Source organism: Rana temporaria, chromosome 2, assembly GCF_905171775.1.
Source record: "Rana temporaria chromosome 2, aRanTem1.1, whole genome shotgun sequence".
Classification (NCBI taxonomy): Eukaryota; Metazoa; Chordata; class Amphibia; order Anura; family Ranidae; genus Rana; species Rana temporaria.
In genome coordinates, this window is record NC_053490.1 from 182339615 (window position 1) to 182363743 (window position 24129).

General features: G+C 40.8%; 1 protein-coding gene across 1 annotated transcript in view; it reads right to left on the minus strand.

Moving 5' to 3' along the window:
* The window catches only part of ABCC4 (ATP binding cassette subfamily C member 4), a 344218-nt gene that overhangs the window by 280832 nt on the left and 39257 nt on the right, over positions 1–24129 (minus strand). The gene's annotated exons all lie outside the window — the stretch shown is intronic.

Consider the following 24129-nt stretch of genomic DNA (forward strand, 5'->3'; position numbering starts at 1 on the left):
TAAGGCCTAAAACTAAGTGCTTCCATTGTGATCCGAGTGAAGAAGAAGTGTATATCACATGTAAAACAGCCCCAAATCTCAGATTTGACCATAGCCATATATGTGTCAAAAAGCTGGCTGCAATGGGACCACCTCCAGGTCCCCCTTCCCAAACACTACCCCTGAAAAAAGAAACAGCAATGTTTACATCTACTGGTACCGAAAGTGACGTCATGACGTTGCTTTTGGCCTCCGGGAGTCAGAGATGACCGGGCACCATCTCTTTAATGGGCAGCTGTATGGCAAGCCACCGGCAGATTCATTCTCCGGCTCCCTGATCGCACGGCAGAGACCGGAGCAGCACTGGAGGGTGTCGGGAGGGGGTTTGGGAACACCACTTGTAAAATCAATTAAGTGGCTAAAACAGCCACTATGATACGATGGCTTTTACAATGTAGGGAATCGCCAACTAAGAAAAAAAGCTATCTGGATGATGCCTGTAGCTGCAGGCATCATCCAGATATATTCACTCAAAATAAATGACGTCATATGACGTCTACCCGGGGGAAGTGGTTAAAATGTATTTATAACCATAACAATCCGTCATCAAGCAGTTAAACTGTATCAAACACGTAAAACGTATCAAAAATAGATAAAGGGCACATCCAATGTTCCACATCTTACCTAAACAGCCAAAGTAAGTAAAAGAAGCTTGCTTGCCATTTGATAAATATTTAGACTGCCGGTAACCTGATTTTGGGCATGCTAGCTGCCTGGCTAACGCTGATCCTCTGGCTTCAATGCTTTCTGAGACCCTGACCTGGAACCAGCTACAGACAGGGTAGTCAACTTGAAGATAGAGCTCTTATTTTGCATACTTGACCTGGGTCATTGTTGTGGGAAATATTGAAGTGCAATTAACACAGGACAGCCTGGCAGCTAGCATAATAATAGGCAACAACTCTGACTTGGCAACATACCCAACAATCATATTTAAAGTGCCCTGCCTTGCATGTTTCTCTCACAGAATCTGTAAAAAAACAAAGGATAATAGCAGTTGTCCTGAAGTATTTTTAACCACTTCAGCTCTCACCCAGGTACACTGCCTATAGGCCAGAGCAATTTTTACATTGCTGCTATGTGCCTATTGATTCAGTAATGAGTTTTCATTACTAGAGATAACAACGTAACACATATATTGTTTTACTTATGCTGCTAGCATTAGTAAATAGACAGTATATCATATTTACTTGACATTTGTTCTGTTACTTCCTAGTTTGCAGGCCTAGGCAAAGATGTCATACATCCTGAGTCTTCAGGAGGGCAGGATGGGTTTTCTCAGCTAAGCACACCTGAGCCAATGACAGATGGATTCCAAAAAGTAAATACTACATATAGCATCTGCCCTTACTCAAGATGGCTATGGCTATATATGTTGGGGGGCGTTTTTCAAAGTGATTTCTTAGCCAAATAAAGCACAGAGACATGAGTGGATGGGTGAGTTTGCTTTGAATATTAAAAATGAAATTAAAAATCAAATTCGATAGACTTTTTGGTTTGTGGTGCTCAGATGCAGTGTAGTTCCACTTTAATTAATCAGGCAGGCCATAGCACTACATACAGTAGCTGATGAGAAATCTAAATGGGATTGCACAGTCATACTGTATTGTGTATGGTAAACTTAAAGTAATACTAAACACATGCTGTTTCATTTACATTGTCCCCTCTATTTCGGAATTAGGATGATGGCACAAATTATTTTAATCTAAAAAAAAAAATCGAAGTACCTTTTGCCTAATCAATATACAGCTGTTACATGACCCCAATCTTTCCCAGCCTGTCTGCAGGGAAACATAAGCCCGAGGAGCTTCTAGTCCTCTGCTGCTAGCCACATGTTCAAAATAGAACTGTCTTTGGAACACAGAGTAAAAATGAATAATTATTATCAATAAATAGTTTTAAATTGTCATACAAATAGACACTTGAAATCAAATCTTCATTATTTTTTGGCAATAGGATGGTGTAGGTGGATTTCTGCCAGGCAACAGGCTGTGTCACACCCCTCCAGCCTGTATCATAGAATAAGAGGGAGGTGATTCCGCTGTTAATCTACATGCAATATCCCACCCCCATTGTATTTAGCTGGTTATTGGACATGGAGGAGGGAAGGAGTGGGCTGTCACTTACCACTGTGTATACGCCCACGTGTGCGACTATATAGTCACATAGGCTGCTCATATGATATGGAGGAAACGCTCAGCATAGAAGCTCACTGAAAACTGAGCATGTGCAGAGCCGACAACTCTGGAAGTAAAATGAAAAGAAAAAAAAAAAAAAACAGCACCACTAAGTGCAGAAGTAAAACGTTATATTTCCCAAAAGGGTTAAAAAAACATACAAAAGGGTGGATGGGCAGGAGCACAACATATGTGCTTCTACCCATCCATCCTTTTGCAAGTGTTTTTAACCCTTTTGGGAAATAAAGTTTTACCTCTGCACTTAGAGGTGCCTTTTTTTCCTTTTCATTTTACTTCCAGAGTTTGCTTCTCTCTTCAAGTGCTGCCACAAGTGCATGAAGATCTTCTTCTATTTCTACATAGACTGATATCTGCTTGGTCTGTTACTCAGAACGCCCTTATACACACACACTTATCTAGAGCTGCCAACGCTGCTCTGCAAAATCCCCAACTCCAGTGGGGACATGGACAGGAGGGGGGACATAGAACACCAGGATCAGCCAGTTTTTTTGCAGAATAACAAATCTCATAGTGACCGAGTATGAACAGCATGTAATACGCCATTTATTGATCATTTCTTATGATGTGCGCTTAGTGACACTTTAATGGTGGCCACATGTTTTTATGATAGTTCAGTCATTTAAATGTGGCTAACTGGTCCAACTGAAATCAAATTTCTAACCAAAAGAATTGTATTGGTTAGGTGAGCCATTAATCATTTTCAGCTCTGCCAAGTCAATCGGCCTTGGTAGAACTTTTCCAATAATTGTAATCAATCAAAAAATATCTGCATTTGTGTTGGTGAACCGGTCATAATATAGATCGATTAAATGCTTGTTTTAGTGGCCAGTTAGATCTTATTTTCATTCATATTTTCAAGCGATTACCAAAGTGTGAAATACTGCATGTATTAAAATGTTCAATATTTTAATTGTGTGTGTGTATATATAAAAAAAAAATGCAACAAAACTTCCCATACAGACACATGTAGCTTTACAAGATCCTTCAGTGAAGCTTCTCATCTGAAAGCTAAAGATTCAGTTTTAAGTACATGTGAAATAAAATAAACAACACTGGTTTTATTACTGCCATCACTTGCCTGTTCTGCAGCACATCAGACTGCCAAAGATGCCACTTTCCAATTGTTTTTTCGAAGTCATACAATCCGTAATATAACCATGGAAAAATCTACCAAATATCCTCTTAAAATGACAACTTGGCTTCTCATTTCTTTATCCGGAGTTAAACAGGATAATACATCTTGTAAATAAGGATATGACTTGCCTTGTTCCCAGAAGCTGAACATTTACAAACGTTTTGATGTAACTGTAAGCCTGCTGCTTTTCCTGAAAATTTGGGCTATTTTATGGAACACAATACTGGCTACAGAAAGAATGTTCACAGATCCCCAGGACACGGCTCCATTGTAAAAACATCTTTATTTCTGCTCCACCATAGCAGTCTTACTTTCTATGATGTACATAAACTAAAAGCGGTATTAAAACCAAAACCAAAATTGTAATATATTGCAGCCTACCGATCATTAGATATGGTGGCTGCATTCATTCCCCCCCCCCCCCCCCATTTAATAACTCAGGGTAACAAATGACATCAAATACAAGGTATGACAAAATTAATTCCGTATAGGAATTACAAGGCTAATGCCGCGTACACACGATCAGTCCATCCAATGAGAACGGACCGATGGACCGTTTTCATCGGTTAACCGATGAAGCTGACTGATGGTCCGTCGCGCCTACACACCATCGGTTAAAAAAAACGATCGCGTGAGAACGCGGTGACGTAAAACACAACGACGTGCTGAAAAAAACTAAGTTTAATGCTTCCAAGCATGCGTCGACTTGATTCTGAGCATGCGTGGATTTTTAACCAATGGTCGTGCCTACTAACGATCGGTTTTGTTCTATCGGTTAGGAATCCATCGGTTAAATTTAAAACAAGATGGTTAAATAACCCCTTGGTGCACACACACACGATCGGTTTTGACCGATGAAAATGGTCCATCAGACCATTCTCATCGGTTTAATCGATCGTGTGTTCGCGGCATAAGAAATACTAATAAAGTATGACAGGGAAAGGACACTTCCCCCCCCCCCCCCTTCTCGTCTCTTTTTGATGGGGGAGAGGGGGCGAGAGACCATGGGAACCTTAATAATGTCGTTGAATGTTAGGGGATTGCATACCCCCTCAAAAACGCTGCATGTTACTATAGGATCTTAGGAGACAACAGGTTGATATTGCCTTTATTCAAGAAACCCATTTTAGAGAAAATAATTTATCCTTACTTAGGAGTAGAGACTATTCAGAGGTGTACCGTGCAATTAATCCAGATGCCAAGACTAAGGGGGTATCTATCATGATATCTAATAGAGTGGCCTGGGATCATAGGGATACCCTGGTGGATGCAAGAGGAAGACATCTGTTTACTAAAGGAACAATTGGAGGGGTTAGAGTGACCCCGGCATCATATTATGCCCCTAATGTGCAACAAGACATATTTAAAAAAAACGGTGGGCAGCCTTATGGAGTTCACGGAGGGGCAGTTAATTTTGGGAGGAGATGCAAATGTTCCGTTAATACCTAGAGAAGACACCTCACTGGGGACATCATCAGTACCGCCTAATATAAGGAAGGGGATCACAATAGTGATGACAGAAGCAAAACTAGTGGATATATGGCGGTTGCTACATCCAAAAGGAAAAAGATTTTTCCTTTTCTCTAACCCCCATAGGTCATATTCACGTATTGATATTTTTTTAATCCCACACAAACAACTACACTCAGTAAAGGAAACTTCCATTGGTATATCACTTGGTCAGACCACGCACCAATTTTTTTAAAAATACAAATTAGTAGAGAGGAGCTATTCAGCTCCAACAATGTGTAAACTCAATGAAAGCCTCCTCCAGGACCCGGTGGTGATGGAGGATGTTCAGAAAGAAATTAAAATGTTTTTTTCATGAATGATAGTCCAGAAAGTAAATTGGGGACAATTTGGGAAACGCATAAAGCTGTAATACGAGGCGTATTGATTAAAACACGGGTCAAGGATTAAGAAGGAGAGGGAGGTTAAACTAACAGGGTTATTAGAGAAGATTCAGTCTCTAGAGGCACAACATGAGCAAGCCCAAACAACAGAAGTAGAACAAGAACTATTAAAAAACCGGAGACAAGTGACAGATCTACTACAATACAGGGCAAAGATGGCTTTACAGATAGGGTGTAAATGCAGCTACGAATCAGGTAATACGTGTGGTAGACAGTTGGCAAGAGCTCTAAGGGAAATACAGGCAAAGACATAAATACCCTCAGTTAAGAATAAGGAAGGAATAGAGGTCCACATGCCTGGACAAATTGTAGAAGGATTTGGGGATTTCTACTTCTCACTTTACAACCTGGGTATGGGGGAACCGGATCGAGCAGAGATGAAGGAATATCTAACATCAAGTGGAATGCCGTGCCTGCCAGAGGCTGTTGGGGAGTAGTTGGAATTACAATAACATTAGAAGAAGTTCAGAAGGTAATACAACTAGCAAAAAGTGGAAAAGCACCAGGACCAGATGGATTTACGGCTCAGTATTACAAGTCATTTAGCTCTGAGTTAGGGCTTGTTTTGGTTAAATTGTTCAACGAGATGGGGGACACATCTTTTCATTCAGAAACAGTGAAGGCCATAATAGCTGTGATACCAAAAGCGGGTAAAGACCCAAAGCAGTGCGGCAGCTATAGGCCAATATCATTGCTAAATGCGGATTTAAAAATATTTAGTAAGATACTGGCCCTTAGGCTGCAACAGCAACTCCCTTCCTTGATTCACCAAGACCAAGTGGGATTTATCCCAACAAGAGAGGCAAGGGATGATACCATCAAGGCCATGAATGTGATGCATATAGCCAATTTGACTAGGACTCCTTGCATCTTCCTTGGGACAGACACAGAAAAGGCTTTTGATCGGGTAGGGTGGGGGTTTATGTTTTCAGTCCTACAACATATAAAATTAGGAGAGAAAATGATTAGATGGATTGCTAGTATGTACAAAGGACCCACAGCCCAAGTGAAAGCAAACGGAGTAGTCTCTTCCCCCTTTAAAATATCAAATGGGACAAGACCAGGCTACCTACTATCACCTTTGATATTCGCATTAACTTTGGAACCCTTTTTATATAGAGTATGGCGGAATAAGGATATTAAAAGAGACTTTAAATAGGGGGAACACAACATAAAATTGCAGCATATGCAGACGATATGCTTTTCTCAACGACAAACCCGATAGTGTCATTACCAAATTTGATTAGAGAAATGGAGTGGTATGGTAGACTCTCGTACTTTAAAATAAATTGTAGTAAATCAAGAGGCCTTGATGGTATCAATCCAGAAGTAAATGTTGAAGTCAATAAGCCGAAGTTATAAATTTAAATGGGCAGACCAAGAATTGAAATACTTAAGTACAATCATTGCAGAGAGTTCCTTGAAAATGTATGAGCTAAATTTTGTGCCAATGTTAAACAAAATACGTGGACTGCTGGAGAAAAAATGGCATAGGGGGGATGTTCTCCTGGTTTGGAAGAAGTAATATAATCAAAATGAATATTCTACTAAAAAACCTATACCTTCTCCAGGCAGTACCAAGATTTTTTTTCTAAATGTGCAGGTAAACAACCAAGAATAAAGAGGACATTGCTTTCCTTACCAAAACAATATGGAGGACTGGCCGTTCCTGATATATTTAGGTACTATCAGGCAGTTCACTTAGGTCGACTGCTGGATTGGTGCGAACACAGGGACACAAATATGGCCAAACATAGAACAAGCTCTGTGTAAGGAACTATTAAGTAGAGCTCCTTGGTGCTACAGAGAGGTTACAGCTAATATTAAGATGCACCCAACAATAGGAACTACATTGCGGGTCTGTCATAATCTCTTTTCAAGGGGGCAAATATCTACTTATAATTCACCCTTGACGCCTATATTGGGCAATCCACAATTTATACCAGGTACACAGAAAGGACCCTCTGCAGCTCTAATTGAAAGAGGAATATACTAGACTTTGCATTTTAGGACTATGGATACCTGGCCAACAATACAGGATTTGATGAATAAAAATGGCCCTCATCAATTAGAGTTTTGGCAAGCAGCACAATTAATACATTTCTTAAAAACTAAAATAGTACCACACTATCAGGAGCATAAGCAGACAACATTTGAGAAACAGTGTATGGAAAAGGAGCCAAGTAAGCATACAATATCTAAAATGTATATCGCTATTAAACTATCAGTTACTTTTTTTTTTTTATAAATGGGAAATAGATCTGGGAAGGACTTTTATAGAAGCCCAAAAAAACAAAATGATACAAGCTATATTTGGGACAGCAACATGCACAAAAATACAGTAAAAAAAAAAACTATAAAATAATTTTACAATGGTATAGAACCCCAGAAAGGTTACATAGGTACTATCCAAACAGAACGAGTAATTGCTGGAGATGTCAAGTAGAACGGGGCACAATGGTACACATCTTCTGAGCTTGCCCCAAGGTTAAAGGGATTTTGGGGGAAATTCAGGGAGATCATCCAAAAATTTCGTGAGGTGGCAATACCGGAGGATCCAGCCATCTTCCCCCTGCATCTATCGAAGATACCGTGGAGAATATACAGGAACTCCATCTTGTGTCACCTAGTGAATGCTGCTAAAGCATGCATACCGCTTAAATGGAAGCAAGCACAATCTCCTACTGTGAGCATGTGGCTCAAAAAAGTGGAAGAAGTGAACAGGATAGAAGACCTAGTATGGACAAGTAGAAAAAGAAGAGAAGTTTATCAAAAAATTTGGTCACCCTAGAATATCCTCAGAGGAGGGTGGGAGGCTGACGGAGGAGAAGGGAGAGGAGATACTGTGGAGGGGAGGTTTTTTTTTGTTTGTTTTTTTTTGGGGGGGGGGAGCGGGGGGAAGGGTACAGGGAAAGGAATGGAACAAGACAAGGACCACAAGCATAGAGGTTGAGAGGGAGTGGGGTAAGGTATTAGCAATATGTAGGGTCTGGGGATAGCATCACCCCCATGACCAGACAATCTTTGTTTTATGTATTTTTCTTTATTTTCTACTGCTCCCTCTCTTATACCCGTTTAAGCACTGAGAATGAGGGGTTCACTACGTCGTCGCGACCCCGGTTACCTTGGACAGGGGGGAGTCGAGAGGATTGGGGTGAATCAATGGTGCTAATGTATCCTTTGATGAAATATAAGATGAGAGTTTATGTAAAGGTGATTGATTGATTATTGTTATTCTTATGTCAAGATTGATGTCATTCCCTTTTTTGTATAAATGAAAAGAAAACTGAAAAGAAAGAAATTGTAAAAAAAGAAGCCTACTAATGCAAACATTAGGGTTCTGAGTAATAATAAAGCAAAAAGCAAACCTTTTCACCCCTAGAGGAACGAAGTGTAAATAGGGCTGCTAGAAGAGGATGCTAGCTAATAAACTATTGAGACACAGGGAAGCGGATAATGTAATTAATGGGGGTAAGTAAGCAGCTCAATACAATAAGAAAAAATTCAGTATCGGAGAAATTGATTACAGTAATAAAAAGTAGAAGTACAGTTCTGTCAAAAATTTTAGAGGCTGTGTGGTAGTTGATCCATATATGCCAGCGTTTCTTAAAGTGGCTTATATCATAGTTTTTTATTCGGTAGTAAGGCAGAGAGATGTCAAAGGTCAATACTTAAAAAGGCCATGGCTGGTGAGATTTTTTCGGTTATCTGTAAGAGAGGCAATGAAGGTTGATACAGGGTTCCATAAGCTAGTCAAAATTCTTATAGCTCCTTAGGGCCAGATTCTCAAAGGCGTTACGACAGCGCAAAGCCATTTGCGCCATCGTAAGTCCTAATCTGGCCCGGCCTATATGCAACTGATTCTTAGAATCAGTTACGCATAGATATCCCTTAGATCTGACAAGCGTAAGGCTCTTACGCTGTCAGATCTTAAATGCATTTTTTTCCCGCCGCTAGGTGTCGCCGACGTCGTTTTCCCCGTCGCTTATGTAAATTAGCAATTTACGACGTTTCCCGAACGTACGCGCAACCGACGCAGAGAATTTACGACGTTTACGCAAGCGTAAACTTGCCCCTGCTAATATGAGGGGCAAGTTTACGTAGGTCCGTCGTATGCCATGTTAAGTATGGCGTCGGGTCAGCGTCGGCTTGTTCCGTCATTTTCCTAAGTCGTCCGCGAATACGACTTTACGTCAATGACGCCCACGTCGGGGTCATTGACGTTTTCCGTCGAGAACTGGAGCATGCGCACTGGGCTATTTTAAGCCCGGCGCATGGGCGCGCTTAATTTAAATACAAGCCGCCCCCTTTGAATTACGCGGCCTTACGCCGGGCCAATTACACTACGCCGACGCAAATTACGGAGCAAGTGCTTGGAGAATACGGCACTTGCTCCAGTAAGTTGCGGCGGCGTAGTGTAAATGGCTTACGCGACGACGACGCAGATTCTACAAGAATCTGGCCCATAGTGTGTGAGACAGGGACCCAATTTGGTCATTACAATGCCAGCATAATAGGGATGAAGTAGGAATTGTTTCTGCCAATTTAGACGCAAATCTGTTCAAAATCTTTTGGGAATTATCTCAATGTTCAATACAGGATGTGGCTGTGTTGTTGATTCTACCAACATTCCTCAGAGAATGATTGATCCAGATCTTTTTCCCCAGATAGTCATATTATGATGTTTCTCATACTGAGGATATTGAGAAAATGGCTCACAGAAAAAAGCTATACTCTTAGACTTCTCAATTTTGTGGATTGTGAAATGTTTCCATATAGAAGGATGGTATGTTAAAACCTTTATTTGGTCTAAAATATGTCAGATGATCGTACTTATGTAAGTTAGTGATTAATATGGGGGTTATTTACTAAAGGCAAATCCACTTTGCACTACAAGTACAAAAGTGCACTTGAAATTGCACTTTGAAGTGCAGTCGCTGTAGATCCGAAGGGGGACATGCAAGGAAAATAAACAGCATTTTAGCTTGCACATGATTGGATGATAAAATCAACAGAGCTTCCCCTGATTTCAGATCTACCCCTCAGATTCACAGGGACTGCACTTCCAAGTGCACTTTCAGTCCAATTTCAAGTGCACTTGTAGTGCAAAGTGGATTTGTCTTTCGTAAATAACCCCTATGTCTTTGTTTTCATTGGAGAGGTGATCAAAAAAATTACCCAAAGCCCTGGGTAATCCAATTCATCGAAAGGGCTCTGCAATACTCGAGGGCTCTCAGAGGGATAGGTATATTCTGTATTTCATCTAAAATATGACATTTTGAGATTAGAAATTTCCATGCTGTCAATGAAGCTTTAATGGATAGTAGTCTAGGTATTAGGAAACAGGGTATTGAATAGAGGCGTTCCGCCACTGAGTTTTAAAGCAGCAATAATATTACAACTTGTTAATTATATAAAAAGGTCTTTATTTAAGAAACAGTTAGAAACACTGGTAGACATTACAACATGAGCTCTGGTGATAAGGCTAAAATACATATACCAAAATACAGCGATAAGAGCAAAAACATAACATTACAGTGATGCACATTCTAGAAGCCCCGACAGGTTTCCTGTGCGTTCGGGTCCAGTTGCGGTGGCAATTCAGGGAAAAATTTGCACCTGAACCGATGAACACAAACACACAGGACACCAGACTGCAAACTGCAGCCGGACCCGTGTGAAGCCAGCCTTAAGTGGTTTGTCTCATACATGTAAACGGAGATATTCTGCTGGAGAGTTTGTGCTTTAAAAATATATATATTTATAGATCTATATATATATATATATATATATATAGATTTGCTGACTGGATCACCCAATGGAAATAGAAGAAATCCTAAAAAGGGAAACTAATTCAGCCATCGCATCTAAAAATTGGCAAGCTTCAACATAAGCGTTTGCCTTTAGGTTTAATACTGGTTTAAAGTGACACTACGTTCTGATTTAAAATCAAAAACCCGCTATTCAGGCGTATATTCTTAACCCAGAAAACAACTTTATAATTGATGTTAGAGGGTGGATAACTTTGTTCTCCCTAGTCTCACTCCTGAGATGGATTAGGAACTATGGACTACGGCACACGACTGCAACTAGCATGCACTGCTTGTGGTGAGGGGGGTAAATTAGTGGTTCAAGAGCTCATGGGAGGATGTTACAAGGAGGCATTAAAAACCGCAACAAACAATTAAACAAAAAATATACAGGAGCATTAAAGTGAGATTGTGAAGGTTTTTTTTTTTTTTTTTTACAAACATGCTATACTTACCTGCTCTTTGCACAGAGCAGCCCCAATCCTCCTCTTCTGGGGTGCCCCGGCGGCACTTCTGGCTACTCCTCTTCATCTGGTGCCCCCGCGAAGAGCCGATTTCCCTGGGGGGCACCATTGCAGGCGTGATCACTAGTCCCGCTGCTGCGTCCATTGACACAGACAGCAGAACTTGGCCCCGCCCCGACTCCTGTGTCACTGAATTTGTTTGACAGCAGCGGGAGCAGATGGTTCCTGCCGCTATCAATCTATCCAATGAGGATCCGAGACAGTAATTGGAGCTGCTGGGCTTGGGCTCGGGCTAGTCTCTGGTATGATCGGGTTCAGGTAAGAAAAAAGGGGGGCAGCTGAAGCACACAAGGTTTTTCACCTTAATGCATAGAATAGAATGATAGGAGATAGGGTCTCCTCCAGCCCCTCCCACTTCATTCTTTACCAGTCAGCTGACCTCTAGTCTCTGCCCCCCAGCCATGCCATGAACTGAATGGGTGGCTGTGAAGAGGCTGAGTGGGCGGCCGCAGGCTCCAGGGACAGCCCTGCTGGGCGACTGCAAAAAGACTAAGGCCCCATACACACGAGAGAATTTATCCGCGGATACGGTCCAGCGGACCGTTTCCACGGATAAATCCTCTCAAAGATTTCCGCAGATTTCTATGCGATGGAGTGTACACACCATCGCATTGAAATCCGCGCGGAAATCCTCTGGCGATGACGTGTCGCGCCGTCGCCGCGATTATGACGCGGCGACGGCGCGACGCTGTCATATAAGGAATTCCACGCATGCGTCAAATCATTACGACGCGTGCGGGGAATCCCTTTGGACGGATGGATCCGGTAAGTCTGTACAGACGAGCGGATCCATCCGTTGGAATGGATTCCAGCAGATGGATTTGTTGTGCATGTCAGCAAATATCCGATCTGCTGGAATCCATCCCAGAGGAGATTTCTCTGCGGAAACAGATCCGCTGGCGTGTACACACCATAGGATCTATCCGCAGAAACCCATTTGCTGGGATTTATCTGCGGATGGATTCTATCGTGTGTATGGGGCCTTAGAGAGCTGTGCGGGCTTCAGGAACAGCCCAGGATTCGGTGACCCCTGGCAAATTGTCATTTGACCCCCGAGGGTTGAGAACCACTGCTTTAAAAGGAGGTAAAGAGAAAAAAAAAAAAATTGAATGGGTGAGAAGTGTGACATATCTGGACTTATTTTTGTTATCTGCATTGATGTATTCTAAATTTCCCTAACACTGGCATTAGGGCTGCAACTAATGATTACTTTCATAATCGATTAGTTGGCCGATTGTTTCGATCAATTGGATAATGGGCTAAAAAAAAAAGTTTAGTAACATAATGGGGTTAAAAAAACAAAAAGAAGTACAAAAAGAGCAAATAATCGCTACTGTAAGGGGTTCATTTTTTACTGTGGGACAGTGAAAGTAATATTTACAGTAGCGATTTGCTTTTTTGTACTATAAAGGGCTAATTTTTGTTTTTTTTTAACCCCATTATGTTACTGGCCGATTAATCGATTATGAAAATTGTAATCGATTAATTTCATAATCAATTAGTTTCGGCCCAAATTCTGAAATGTACGTAGATGTGGTCACAGTGTGGGCAACGGGTGCAAAAAAAAAATACTCTGCACGGTACCGTAAGTATGTTTACACAATCAATTCAGGACAGCTGATATGACAGCACAAAAGAAATCTATTCTCAGCTCGTGAACAAACTCAATGAAACAAAATGTAAAAATAACATTTGCTTATACATAAAACTAGAGGATTCAGCAAGAGAAATGAACAGCAACTCTAATGTTTTATGAGATGACAGTCCACTTTACACGTATACGCCTAGTCAAACATAGACATATACAAAGTCATAAAATGTATACTCATTGGGTCTGTAGAGCGCAAACTTTGACTAGAATAGTGACTTGCTGGCACAGCTCACCAATACTCATATTTAAAGAACATAATATATTTTCATACCAAATGAGCCCACAACATGGGATTGTGATCGCCATATAGTTTATAACGTTTTTGTTCTGAATTTTGTCAATATTAAATAATAATAAAAAAAGAAGAGTTATTGTCACAGGGCTTTGAGCGGGAACAACGTGAGGGCACAGGTGGCTGGAGGTTATACGTATAAGTCACCTGTGTGACAGGATTCCTCACAGCAGCCCCTGAGGCAATTAGAATCGGAGCTCCTCTTCCCTCCCACCCTGTCGCTGGCACCATTATGTGGTTATGTCACCCTTGGATCAAGGGGGGACTTTGGTTTATCAATTTATTCATTATAGCTCGAGTCCTATGACTGAGCCGGTTTAGAATTTGTTTGAAAAGTTATATATATATATATATATATATATATATATATATATATATATATATATATATTTAAATTTATTATATATTTATATTTTCAATGATTGATATTTGAATAAAGATTTATTTATTTATTAATTACCAATAAAGGTGCCGCGGCCGTTTAAAACACTAATTTATTTGTCTTGCCTGTTATTTACTGGGTTTTATAGATAAGTGCGATCTACAATCCCATGCGATCTACAATCCCATGTTAAGACAAAATACTGTTACACTTTTGAAAGAATGTGGTGACTATGCAACTATGTAAATTTGTGTTATAAAAACATCTTTGCCATTCTGAAGCTTCCCTCCAACCACTTTGCATATTATTTTATATATACACTATGATTCTGTACTTGCCAAGTATGCTGCAGAAATCTCCCTCCACCGAGTCTGGCTGCAACCATTTTAACTGTGGGCAGCTGACGCTGCTGCCTGTTCACTTCCTGGATTTACACAGACACACACCTCCAGCTCTGCAGCTCCCATTGGCCCTCTTAGGATTAATTCCCTCTCCCTTCCTAGCAAACTCCCACGAGAGTGAGAAAGAGAGCTGTGAATGATGTCATAAGCCTAGGCCAACGACCAGACAAGAAACAGGAAGTGGGCTGCATTAGGTATTTACTGGCAGAAAAATAAGGTTTTACTACCCAAGGTTAAAGGGTTTGAAAACCCTAGTGTTTATGTCATGGCGATGGAAACAAATTACAAGGTCCCAACTCAGTGGTATCTTGTACCAGCCAGAGTGGCCAAATATGCACCTACACACTCAACTCTTTGTTTCAGGGGCTGCTCAGAAATAGGTACTCACTTGCACATCTGGTGGACATGCCCGATGGCACAATTCTTTGTAATGGCCTCTAAAAATGTTCCGACAGCAGATACAACCGGACCCATTTACAGCAAATATTTAACCTAAAACTGGACGGTTTAACATATTTTCAATTTAAACTTCTTATTCCACTCCTAACTGCTGCAAAGCAAACCATGGCTAAAGCTTGGAAAACACTGGTATTAGGGATAGCAGAAACAAAACATAGAATGAACATCACAATGTCACACGTCAAAATGATAGCCATAGATGGGGACCAAATCCCAAAATTCAAAAAACTATGGCTTCCATGGATAAAACACTATTTACCTCCGGATTTTAATGACACGGTCCTTCTGCCATTGTAGCCGATTAACGGTTTCAAAACAAATCATTACATGCCTATCTACTTACTGCATCATAAAAATCACGCACCGTACTGGTTCCTGGATCGACCTTGTGGACTTTCTCCCTGCCTTACCACCTTCTTTCTTCTCTTTACTCTCGCTTTTTCATTTTACTTATATCGTTTTTACCACAGTTTGTATGATCTGTTATATCACAATTCATGTGCATGTCCCAGTGGTAATTTAGTTAGAATCTATATCACTGAAGTTATGAATATAACACTGCCCACCAGCTGTTTAGATGGTGAAAGATCTCAATTTGTTTTTATCTGTAGTAATTATTAATGTAAGCTCTACCATCAGTATCATTGTATAGGAAATTAATGTACTTCTTTATTTAATGTGCAACCAATAAAAACTTTTGCCAAGGAAACCCTTAGTGGTTTTTCACCTTAATGCATCCCATGTTTGTCACACTTCATATATATTTCAGTGACTTATTTTGGGCTTTAAAGTACACCCATCGTGGGAGAAATATGAAGGGTGCAATTGCTTACTTCTCTAGCTAAAACAAACTGCCTAATGCAAAAAAAAAAAAAAAAAAAAAAGTGTTCAGCGTTGAATTCGCATTGAAAATCGCTACAATATGTTGCAAATTATATATATATATAAAAATGTGTGCTAAATAATGATTGCATGTATATAAAAACACACAATATGTGCAACCTAAAAGGACAAAAAAGGGTGGGTGGCCCACAAACTACACATGAAAAGCGGACACTGATGGTATAGCTTATATGGAGAGGGAACTTTGTCTATATACCAAAGACAAGAAGGGAGGGGAAAACAACGCAAACGCCATAGTGCATCTTTTATTAAAAAGACCAAGAGCTCTACTCAAAGGGTTAAAACATCAGGAATAGAACGACACCTCTAGGCACCTTGACCATAGATGTACAAAGGGATGGATGAACAGTGTCTGGACCTCTGTCATGTAATCGAGGCTGGTGTGGCCGCAGGGATCCTTCGCTCCGACCCCCCCCAATTGACATCACCACTGGAGTTTGGGGGCCAGTAGGTCAGAGTGAAGGTCATCTTTGGTTCATCCACCATCACACTTGGTTACATGACAGCAGTCCAGGTGCCGTTCATCCATCCCTCCCTCCCTACATCTATGATCAGGGTGCCTGGAGGTATCAACGATCCACCCCCCTCCATCACAGTTCCGGGTTTATTTACTAAAACTGGAGTGTGCAAAATCTGGTGCAGCTATGCATGATAGCGTCTGACTTCAGCTTTGGCAAAACCTGGAAGCCAATTTGTTTCTATGCAGGGCTGCATCAGTTTCCGTACTCTAGTTTTACTAAATCAATCCCAGTGTCTCTTCTGCATTAAAAATCTTGTCTGTTCGCAATCAATTTTTTTTAAAGCTAAAGTTCCACTTTTAAGCTCTACTGAAGTGAAAGAAATATAGTAGATATTATAGCGTCCGATATACATTCTACCAACAACCGCCATTTTTTTAGTCCTACCTTTACTTTTTTGTTGGGAAATGGTTTCAAGAGCACAGGAATAAAGGCTAGGTGAAAAGAGAGCTCCCTGTCTGTAAATCCTTTCTACTTACATTCTGCAAATTCAGGCAGGGGTTTTGGAGAACCTGGAGAATAAAACTTGAGGAGGAAATATAAAAAAAAGCTTTTATCTACTTTTCCAATATAAAAATGCTATTCATTTTCAAGCACGAATATTGCCTGAAGTGCTTTGGTCAAGCTTTAGTATTACACTTGATAATCCCACTTAATATTATATTTTAAAAGGGAATGTACAGTGACCCGTTCTATATTTTCTTTTATTATAGTCCTTTGTCAAGCAGATATGAAATATAAGTATTTTTAGGCTCCATTCACATCTAGGCATCCCAGATCGTGGGAAGAATTGCTGCGATTTTGCCCACGATCACAAATTACGGCAAATGACGGGACATCTGTGCTATCCCTGTTACCTGTGGACCTACTGAGTAGGAGGAAGGAAAACTTCTGAAAGAAATACAAGCAGCAGCTAATGCAAGTCATGACCTCTGCTGTAGGAAAAAAAATGAATTTAACCACTTAAGCCCCGGACCAAAATGCTGGTCAAAGACCAGAGCACTTTTTGCGATTCGGCACTGCGTTGTTTTAACTGGCGGACACTTCGGACACATTTTTGGGACCATTGGCATTTTTATAGCGATCAGTGCTATAAAAAATGCATTGATTACTACAAAAATGCCACTGGCAGGGAAGGGGTTAACACTAGGGGGCGGGGAAGGGGTCAAGTATGTTCCCTGGGTGTGTTCTAACTGTAGGGGGGTGGACTCACTAGGGGAAAGGACTGATCACTGTTCATACATTGTATGAACAGACGATAGGTCATTTCCCCCCCTGACAGGACCGGGAGCTGTGTGTTTATACACACAGCTCCCGGTTCTCGCTCTGTAACGAGCGAACGCGGGTGCCCAGCGGTGATCGCGATTCGTGACCACCGGGCACGTGCGCGGGAGTCAGGAGCGGGGGTGCTGGGAGAGAGGACGTAGATCTACGTGATCTCGCCCCGCAGAGCCGACCTGCCGCCGTAAAACTACGGCGGCTGGTCGGCAAGCAGTTAATATTTCTCTAAAAGCAATGAATGGAATAACTTCTGCTGAATGCTCTAGTTAGAAAGCCCATAGTTCTCGGAGATTCCTTTGTCACAGGCATAGCATGCATTCATTTTTTTTCTAAAACTGAATGTAATATTAAAGGCTTAAAGTTTTTTGTTTCTTTCTTTAATTAAAAAACATGTTATACTATACACTATACCATGGGTGCTCAACCTGTGGCTCTCCAGCTGTTGCAAAACTACAATTCCCATAATGCCTCAGCCTTTGGGAGACATGCTTGTACCTGTCAGCGGCTTGCAATGCCTCATGTTAATTGTAGTTCCGCAACAGCTGGAGAGCCACAGGTTGAGCACCCATGCACTATACCAGTGATGGCGAACCTTGGCACCCCAGATGTTTTGGAACTACATTTCCCATGATGCTCATGCACTCTACAGAGTAGCTGAGCATCATGGGAAATGTAGTTCCAAAACATCTGGGGTGCCAAGGTTCACCATCACTGCACTATACTATATTCTGTACAGTTTTTCACAGAGCGGCCCAGATCCTCCTCTTCTCATGTCCCCTGCCGACACTCCTGGCTCTTCCCCCTTAGCTTGCATTCTTGCTCCCAGATACACAGAGCGCGGCTCCCTCTAATGTGTCTCAGCCAATGAGGATGGAGAGACCCGAGAAAGCCACTGCTCTCGTGCACATCGCTGGATTGAAAGTATTATGGGGGGCTTGGGGGAATGCTGCAAACAGAAGGTTTTACACCTTCATACATAGAATGCATGAAGGTAAAAAACCTTCAGCCTCTACAACCACTTTAAAAACAAAAAAATAATAAAATAAAACTGAAGTAGAATTTCCATGCTACCTGGTGAATCAGGCCTATAGCAGTACAGAAAATCCATCATAAATCATAAACTGCTTATATAATGCTTAAAAAAAAAATTATATTGGCCCACAACAATACTCTTCTTTTGTTTAGCTTACAATTTTTAAAACTACATGGAAAAATTGGAAATAAAACATGATCAGAACACATAAGATAAGATAACTGGAGAATTACATAGAACATGGTATGTTTCCATGGCAGGTAAATGCAAACATCACTTATTTGACTAAATTTGAGCTTATGAAAGAAGAAGAAGAAAAAAAAAAAAAAACACTTTCCTAAGTACATTGGCAAGGTTTCTAACAGTAAGTATTTGCATGCTGTCCCATTGTTTGAGCAGAAGATCTTCCCCTGAAGAGGAAATAACATATCTAGAACTGAGTGCAAATAATTGTTCTGTCACTATCCCTTGAGATTCTGTAGTGCCAACACTTAAGCCGTCTAGACTTTGCTTCGAATGTAATGTAAAACCATACAGGTTTAAAAAAACAATTTTTTGCAAATGAAAAAATTCACTCTAAAGTGAACCTGTCTGACACTTTTAGAAGTAACAATTCTGGGAGATCAGAGTGTTTGCACCCTCTTCTGTACAGCTTCTGATAAATAGTATCACCTTATTACTTTATTGCATGGCTTCCTTTACTATGCCCTGCCAACAGCCAATGCCTTAAGGGGGTTGTAAAAGTTTGTTTTTTAATTTTCCAAATAGGTTCCTTTAAGCTCGTGCATTGTTGGTTCACTTACCTTTTCCTTTGATTTCCCTTCGAAATGTTTTTTTTCTTTGTCTGAATTTCTCAATTTCCGGTTCCTCCTCAGTAAGCTGTTCTGGATGACTAAACACCGCTCGTATGATGATGGCAAGCTTACTGAGGAGAAACAGGAAGTGAGAAATTTAGACAAAGAAAAAAAACATTTAGAGGGGAAATCGAAGGAAAAGGTAAGTGAACCAACAATGCACTAGCTTAAAGGAACCTATTTAGAAAATAAAAAACAAACCTTTACAACCCCTTTAAGTTTCCATACTATCCACTAAGGCCGAATCTCAACAGGTTCAGCAGGAAGTGGCCAAGATTTGAACAGTGTATGGGCAGGCTAAAATGTACCAGGTTGATCGATCAATTAACTTTAATACAACCAGCCTGCTGAATTCAGTTGCGATTATCGCTAGCAGCTTCCATAGCCTCTAGTAATAATCACAGACTTCTCCTGGGGGGGGTGGCTTCCCTGTCAGCATCGTCTTTGTTGATGGGCGAATCATGCAAATTTATTTCCTGCAACCTGTGGGGAAATAAAACTAAAACTCAACATGCCTCTCACTAAATACCTTGGACTGTCTACTTTCCAAAATTTCTTTTTTTCTATATTTGTACTGTCTTGACATGTTAGGGTCTCATGTTAGGCCGTCAGTACATCAGGTGTGACAAATTTTCAATGATTAGTACCACAGTTTGCAGACTCTCTAACTTTCGCACAGACCAAACAACATACACTGATTTGGGTTATTTTTACCAAAGATATGTAGCAGTGTAAATTCTGGTCAAAATTTATAAAGAAAAATTACTTTTTTGCAAAATTTTATAACAGAAACTAAGAAAAATTCATTTTTTTTCCCCACAATGTTTGGTCTGCTTTCATTTGTAGCGCAAAAGTGGTGATTAAATACCAACAAAAATTGGCATGGGCAGGAAGGGGGTAAAAGTACCCAGTATTGAGGTGGGTAAAGTGGTTCTTCAATCATTCTGCGAAAATTAAAAAAGTCAGCAACTACGAAAACTGTAGCTGCTGACTTTTATAAACAGACACTAAAATTGTCCAGGGATCCAGGGCTGTCCTCACCTGAGCCTGTTTCATCACTGGTCTTCAGTCCCCAGCGCTGGGATATTAACTATGGGCAGTCGGCTGTGACTCCATGTGGCTTCACAGCCAGCTGCCCACTGTGCATGCATGAGTCGTGCTGTGCTTTGTGAATGGTCCTGCAGCCTTTTGGGACCTGTAACATGTCACAGAAGACTGGAGGCTGGGGGGGGGGGGGGGACTTTCCCTGGGATCACCCAGGCAATGGTTTTGACAGGTACCGGTTTCACCTTTTGGGTGAAGTTTCTCTTTAACCACTTGCCGACCGCGCTATAGCAAAAATACTGCTACAGCGCGGTCGAGTTACTGTGACAGGACGTCCCTGGGACGTCCTCGTGCACTTCCGCGTTTGCGCGTCCCCTGGGGCGCGCTCGCGGAAGTGTCCGTGCTCGCCGGGTCTAGAAGACCCGGCGCATCACGGATCACGGTAAATTGACGCTGATCGCGGCCGTTTACCACGTGATCGCTCCGTCAAATGACGGAGCGATCACTTGTAAACAAACCGGCGTCATTTGATGACGCCGGTTCCTCCCTCTCCTCTCTGCACCGTTCGGTACAGTGCGAGAGGAGGGGGGGGGGGAAGGGGGAGCGGGTGTCAGCAGTTCTGTGGCTGGATCTGTGACAACTGCAGTCACAGATCCAGCCATCCATCCATCCAAGCTCAGCTGTCCCTGCGCAATACTCTGCAATACCCCGATACTCTGCAATACCCAAATACTCTGCAATACCCAAATACTCTGCAATACCCAAATACTCTGCAATACCCAAATACTCTGCAATACCCAAATACTCTGCAATACCCAAATACTCTGCAATACCCAAATACTCTGCAATACCCAAATACTCTGCAATACCCAAATACTCTGCAATACCCAAATACTCTGCAATACCCAAATACTCTGCAATACCCAAATACTCTGCAATACCCAAATACTCTGCAATACCCAAATACTCTGCAATACCCAAATACTCTGCAATACCCAAATACTCTGCAATACCCAAATACTCTGCAATACCCAAATACTCTGCAATACCCAAATACTCTGCAATACCCAAATACTCTGCAATACCCAAATACTCTGCAATACCCAAATACTCTGCAATACCCAAATACTCTGCAATACCCAAATACTCTGCAATACCCAAATACTCTGCAATACCCAAATACTCTGCATATATAATGTTTTGGGGTTCTATGTAATTTTCTAGCAAATAAATTGTGATTTTTACATGTAGGAGAGAAATGTCAGAATTGGCCTGGGTGCTCCAGAACGCCTGATGGCGCTCCCTGCATGTTGGGCCTCTGTATGTGGCCACGCCGTGTAAAAGTCGCACACATGGGGTATCGCCATACTCGGGAGGAATAGCAGAATGTGTTTTGGGGTGTAATTTGTGGTATGCATATGCTGTGTGTGAGAAATAACCTGCGAATATGACAGAAACAATTTTTTTTTTTTTTTTTTACAGAATTTTGTCGTTTTTCTTTTATAGCGCAAAAAATAAAAAACCCAGAGGTGATCAAATACCACCAAAAGAAAGCTCTATTTGTGTGGGAAAAAAAGGACAAAAATTTCAAATGGGTACAATGTTGTATGACTGAGTAATTGTCATTCAAATTGTGAGAGTATCGAAAGCTGAAAATTGGTCTGGTTAGGAAGGGGGTTTAAGTGCCCAGTGGTCAAGAGGTTAAATGAATGCGATGACAAATAGGTCACAGACCACCACGCATTCCCTGCATTAAGCTAAAAAAATGTTCCAGCATTTGTATCGCCAACCATCAATTCTAATTACTTACTCACTTGATCCAGTGCTGTGCCCAACTGTAGCAGATCTCTCCTTTCCCTGCGTCCACAGGACATAGGCAGCAGGATAGGCCATTGGCTCCTGCTGCTGACAAACAAATTCCTGTGAGGAGGAAGTGGGGGCAGGGTGGGGCCGAGCTGTGTTGTGGCCATCTATAGATGGATCGTGCATAAGATCAATATAATATTTGGTCTCTAATAAATCATAATTTCGTTCCATTAAATAACAGGTCAAATGGAAATATAGATGCATTTGGAAACATTGGTAGTAAGGATTTGTCCCCTAAAACATAATAAAATAATCTCCAAGACCCCTCAGAATGCCCCTTTGACCCTTCGATGCATGCTGGTTAATTGCCAACACTCATCATTCCACAGTGGCTCACCTGGTGATCATTTCCTGCTCGTCAGTCCTGCCAGCCACTTCTGGCTATTTAAACTACCTGGTTTCATTTCTTCTGTGCCTTCCCCTTGGTCAAACATATCTGGAGACGCTCTGTTGTGCTCCTGTTGAAGACTTGCCTGGCTGACATCCCTTCTGGTTCCTTTTTTCTGTCTGCTGCCTTCGACTAAGCGGATCTCTAGCTTCCTGATTTGCTGGCTTGTTCCGACTACCCTCTCTGGCTACCGTACCCTGGCTATGTTTTGACTACGTTTACCATTATATCGAAAAAAAAAAAAAAAAAGTGCAATTTTATACTCCATTTTCTGTCGGTCTGATTCTTGGTTCCTGAGAGCGGCACACCCTCAAGAGAGATTATATATATATATATATATATATATATATATATATATATATATATATAAACAAAAATCAGTTATTAGAATGCATTAAAAGGTGAAAGACCTTAATGCAGAAGGAAAAATATATATATATTTAATTTTATTAATTGTCAGTCTTTTTTGAATAAAATACATTTATATATATTTTTCTCTACTATAAAAACATATCCAGTAAAAAAAATAAAAAATAAACTCTTCATAAATTTAGGCCAATATGTATTCTGCTACATATTTTTGATACAAGTTATAGTGTCTACAAACTATTGGATATTTTTATTTATTAAAAATAAATACATTTACAATTTAATAAAAATAAATAAAAATTCCATAAATATATTGTATACCTTAATTTGTAGACACTACAACATTTGCGTAAACCAATCCATATACGCTTATTGGTAGTTTTTTTTTTTTTTTACCAAAAACATGTAGCAGAATACATTTTGGCCTAAATTTATGAAGAAATTTTTTATTTTTTGGGATATGTGTTTTATAGCAGAAAATAAAAACTATTTTTTTCTTATTTGTCTGTCTTTTTTGTTTACAGTGCAAAAAAAAAATGCAGTGGTGAAACGTCCATTTGTGCAGAAAAAAAAAATTCATACATTTTATTTGGGTACAGCTTTGCATGACCGCGCAACTGTCAGATAAAGCAACGCAGTGCCGTATTGCAAAAAGTGGCCTGGTCATGAAGGGGAGATAATCCTCCAGAGACCATGTGGTTAAGAAAACACTCAGTGTTACCCAATCAGCATTCTGTGAAATGCACTAAGGCTGAATTTCAGTGGGATTGTCTACTTCCTAAAGCCAGTGCACTGTATTTTCTCTCACTGCTTAAAGTGGAGTTCCACCCATAAATATAACATTACATCAGTAGTTTTAAAAAAAAATCATTAGTCCTTTACGAAAAAAAACATTTTTTTTTAGATACCTTCAAAGTGTTGTTGCTAGGCAGAATAGTTAATCTTCCCACTTTCTGCACCTAGGTGCTTAATGCTTCCTAACCTACACCGCACAGACTCCTGGGAATGTAGTGGGCGTAACTTTCCAGGAGTCTGTGCACTCCCCAGTCTCAAAGAATCTTGGACAGCA